At 41.5% G+C, this 5,206-nt stretch overlaps 1 protein-coding gene across 1 annotated transcript in view; it reads right to left on the reverse strand.

Annotated features, from left to right (window-relative positions):
- LOC107636610 overlaps positions 1-5,206 on the reverse strand; it is a 69,173-nt gene that overhangs the window by 51,085 nt on the left and 12,882 nt on the right. The gene's annotated exons all lie outside the window — the stretch shown is intronic.

Here is a 5,206-nt window from a genome sequence, read left to right on the forward strand (position 1 = left end):
AGTAGGTAGGTTGGGACTTATGGGTTGATGTGATCAAAGCCATTTGACGTACTTCAAGTGTAGGAGTAGATATCACGTACTTAAGACTTTGAGAGTAGACTTAATGAGCTTGGTTTCTCATAATTGTCAAGATACGGTTGTTAGACAAGGATCGTGACCCCAATTCCCATGCCTAGCCAAGAGTTGCTTTTATTATTCATATTTGAAAACCAATTTTCCCAAATTATTTGCTTTAGTTACAGTTACTTGCTTGATTTATAATAGAATTAAGTGGAATGTTGCTTGTTCATTGGAATTGCTCATGTTTTGCTTAGATAGTTGAATTAGTTTGTTGCAATTTAAGATTACTTGCTTGTTAGGATTCCCATTTATTTTCATGCTCATAACTCACAACCCCGGATTTCTAACCAATGTTGAAGCACATGTTTGCCCATTCCTTGTGAGACGACCCGAGGTTTGAATACTTCGGTTAATTCTATTGGGGTTGAACTTGTGACAACCAAATCCCTCTCTAAATTTGACCCCCGAGGATTGTTGTTGGTAGAGCTATACTTGCAACGTGGTTTTATTGGAGAAAATCTTTACCAATACACCCTTGGGAGCCTGTCAATGTGCTCAAGGTGACTCAAGTGGTCTACCACTAGATTCTGGTTACCACTCATATCCTTAATTTCTAAATCAAATTCTTGCAGCAGCAGTATCTAACGTATTAGCCTTGGTTTGGACTCCTTTTTTGCTAGTAAATATTTTAGAGCTACGTCGTTTGAGTACACTACTACCTTAGTACCAAGTAAATAGGCTCAGAATTTATCCAGAGCAAAAACAATAGCAAGAAGCTCTTTTTCAGTAGTAGTGTAATTAGATTGAGCAGCATCTAAAGTTTTAGATGCATAAGTGATTACAAAAGGGTCCTTACCTTCGCGCTGAGCCAGCGCTGCTCCTACTGCACGGTTGGAAACATCACATAATTTCAAATGGTTGGCTCCAGTCTGGTCCTCTCACAATTGGAGCTTGAGTCAGGGCAAATGCCTACATACAATCCTCACTGAACTCGAACTCAATTTCCTTCTGTAGCAGTCTGGATAAAGGCAATGCTACCTTACTGAAGTCCTTAAAAAATCTCCTGTAAAAACCTGCATGGCCAAGGAACGAACGGACTTCCCTCACGGAGGAGGGGTAAAGTAAACTGGAAATAACATCTACCTTTGCTGGATCTACAGAAATGCCAGTGTTAGACACAACGTGTCCTAGTACAATTCCTTGTTTTACCATAAAGTGACATTTTTCAAAATTTAATACAAGGTTTGTACTAATGCATCTGTCTAACACTCTAGATAAACTATCTAAGCAAAGGCTAAATGAATCATAATATATGCTAAAATCATCCATAAAAATCTCCATACAGTTCTCAATAAGGTCAGAGAAAAGACTCATCATGCATCTTGAAAAGTGGCTGGTGCATTGCATAAGCCAAAGGGCATTCTCTTATAAGCATAAGTCCCAAAAAGACATGTAAAAGTAGTCTTTTTCTGATCTTCAGGAGCTATATGAATTTGAAAGTAGCCTGTATAACCATCTAAAAAGTAATAATGGGATTTACCTGACAGGCGATCAAGCATCTGATCAATGAATGGCAAGGGATAATGATCCTTGTGAGTGGCTTGGTTGAGACGCCTATAGTCAATGCAAACTCTCCATGAATTCTGCACTCTAGTTGTCAAGAGCTCTCCATGCCCATTTCTTATCATTGTGACTCCAGACTTCTTGGGCACCACTTGTACTGGACTGACCCATTCACTATCTGAGATGGGGTAGATGATATCTGCTTCAAGTAGCCTAGTCACTTCTTTCTTGACAACTTCTAAGATGGTGGGATTCAATCTTCTTTGAGGTTGACGGACAGGCTTCGCTCCCTCTTCTAAGAATATTCTGTGCTCACAAACTTGAGGGCTGATGCCTACTATATCCGACAAGCTCCATCCAATTGCTTTCTTGTGTTTTCTCAGCACACTGAGTAGCTGTTCTTCCTGTTGAGAAGTGAGTTCCCTGGCAATGATAACTGGGAACTTCTGCTTGTCCTCAAGGTAAGCATACTTGAGGTGTGGAGGAAGGGGCTTTAATTCTAATTTCTGCTCATAGCTAGGCTCTGGATCATCCAGGGCTGGTGATAATGGTAAAGTCTTCTCACTGTTTTCAGAAAGTGTTCCCACACTTGGACCTTGCTCCATGTACTTCTCTTCTAATTCTTCCTGGTGAACTTCAGCTACAGTTTCATCAATAATGTCACATTGAAAGATAGAATGATCTTCCGGAGGATGCTTCATAGCTTCATTTAAACTGAAACTCACTGTTCTGCCATCTATGTCAAAGGAGTAAGTTCCTGAGAATGTATCAATCTTGAACTTTGAAGTCTTTAGGAATGGTCTTCCAAGCAGGATTGATGATGGTCTTCCTGAGTCATTAGGGGGAATTTCTAGGATATAGAAGTCAATGGGAAATGTGAGCCCCTTAATCCTCACTAATACATCTTCAGCAATTCCAACTACTGTAATAATGCTTTTATCTGCTAACACAAAACGAGCTGCCGACCTTTTTAAGGGAGGGAGCCTCAAAGTATCATATATGGACAAAGGAATTATACTAACACACGCTCCTAAATCACACATACAGTCAGAAAATATCACACCTCCAATGGTACAGTTAACCATGCATGGACCTGGATCACTACATTTTTCAGGTATACCTCCCATTAAAGCAGATATTGAACTACCTAAAGGAATAGTTTCTAGTTCATTAATTTTATCTTTATGTAGGAGTAAATCCTTTAGAAACTTTCCGTATTTAGGTACCTGTTGAATAATATCAAAAAGGGGAACATTTACCTCAACCTTTTTGAATATTTCTACCATTTTGGGATCAAGTTCCATCTGCTTTCTGGGCTTCCTTGCAAGTTGTGGAAATGGGATAGGATGGGCGCTCCTTGTAGCTTCAACATCCTTTGGTGCTTCATTCTGTGGTTGAGCTTCCTCTTCTTCAACTATGTCTTGTACGTCCTCTTCTTCTTCAGCATCTTCCACATCCACCACATCTTCTACTGGGGCGTGTTCTGGTGGACTTGGCTCCTCATGGTTCCTCTCCTGCAATGTGGTTCTGGACCTCAAAGTGATGGCATTGATACCGCCCTTGGGATTAGGTAAAGGTTGAGAAGGAATTTCACTGGAGCTTGAAGGTTGATGTGTGGAGTTAAGTGATGAATCCATCTAGGAGACGAGAGCTTGTAAGGTGGCAGTCAGACCATTCAAAGAAAAGTTCAGCTGTGCCTACATGTCTTGTTGTACCTGCGCAAGAGAATGGAGCATCTCGTCACTTGATGAGAAATTGGAAATAGTAGTCTGAGGAACCTGTTGTTGGTTGTGTTGGGGTCCTTGGGACTGTCTTAGGTGAGGTGCTCTGTAAGGTTGGTTCTGATTCTGCTGTCCGTTGTTGTTATTGTTATTCCACCTCTGGTTTCCATTATTGTCTCTGCCTCCTCTGTTAAAGTTATCCCTCCACCCATGGTTAGAATTATCTCTCCAACCTTAGTTGGAGTTATCCTGCCATCCATGGTTATAGTTGCCACCTTGGTTGTAGTTGCCACCTTGTTGATTGTAACCTTGATTCGAGCGATCATAGAAGTTGTGAGTGGCTGCCACAGTGTTGTCTTCCTGTTGGAGCTGTGGACATTCATCAGTATAATGACTATAATCAGCACAGATCCCGCATACTCTTTGTGGAACCAACTGTTGGTTTTGTTGTGGTGGGAGAGGCTGAGCTTGTTGTTGATTTAACTCCATCTGCTTCAGTAGATTGGTCATTTCACATATACTCTGTGTGAGAGTAGTAGTTTCAATGCTAGAAGAAACTTCAGCAACAGCCTTAGGATGGTTGCACCTCTGTCTATGATTCCTAGTGGACTCGGCTAAGTCGCTGATCAGCTGCCATGCTTCATCTGCCGTTTTGTACTTTTTCAAAGAACCATTACTAGCACCTTCCAGTGTAGTCTTATCCTAGGGGTTCATGCCTTGAGTGAAGTAGCTGACCAATACTAGTTTATCAATCATGTGATGGGGACATGCGTCCAGGAGATTGTTGAAGCGCTCCCAATATTCGTAGAGAGTCTCGGATTCGCCTTGAATAATCATTGAAATCTCTTTCTGCAATCTATCAGTAACTTCAGCTGGAAAGTATTTTTTCAAAAATTCTCTTCTAAGCATATCCCAGTTAGTAACGGTCGCTTCAGGTTGAGTGTAGTACCATTCCCTCGCCTTTCCCTAAAGAGAAAACGGGAAAGCGATTAACAAAATAGAAGTTTCATTTGCACCATGACGCCTAACAGTAGAACAGGCTGTCTGGAAATCCCTAAGGTGCTTGATAGGCTCTTGAGCAAGTAAGCCATGAAACTTGGGTATCAAGTTGATTAGTGCAGTCTTCAGTTCAAAATTGATGAGATATTTTGGTGGAAAAATAAATTTCTCCCAAAACACACAAATCTAACTGGCAAGTGCACCAGGTCGCATCAAGTAATAAAAACTCACGGGAGTGAGGTCGATCCCACAGGGATTGAAGGATTGAGCAATTTTAGTTTGGTGGTTGATTTATTCAAGCGAATCAAGATTTGGTTGGGTGATTTGTGATTTGCAGAATTTAAATTGCATGAAATTAAAGAGAGCAGGAAATTCTTCAAATGATCTTCAAGCCTTGAGTTGGGCCTTTGCTCTTGGTGGAATTGGGTTGAAAGAGGCCTTGGTTGATTGCTCTTGGAGTTTGGAGAAGAACCAAAGTGAACCAAATGAACCGGGTTGGAGTTTTGCAAAAGTTGGAGCAAAAGTTGGAGCAAAAGTTAGGGTCTAACTTTTGGTCCAACTTTTCATATCAGCCAACACAACTTGCTGATACTCACGTTGGTGCAAAAGTTAGGGGTCTAACTTTTGCACCAACGTTGGCCTTCCTTGGTGCACTTGTGGCGCCAACGTTAGCGCAAAAGTTAGGGGCTAACGTTGGCGCAAACTTTTGCTCCTCCCCTTGTAGTTTTCATGTGCTAACGGTAGCCTCAAAGTTAGGGGCTAACGTTGGCGCAAACTTTTGGTACCCAGGGAGTGATTTTCAAGTTCCAACGTTAGCCCAAAAGTTAGGGGCTAACGTTGGCACAAACTTTTGGTGCCCAGGG

Source organism: Arachis ipaensis, chromosome B04, assembly GCF_000816755.2.
Source record: "Arachis ipaensis cultivar K30076 chromosome B04, Araip1.1, whole genome shotgun sequence".
Taxonomy (NCBI): domain Eukaryota; kingdom Viridiplantae; phylum Streptophyta; class Magnoliopsida; order Fabales; family Fabaceae; genus Arachis; species Arachis ipaensis.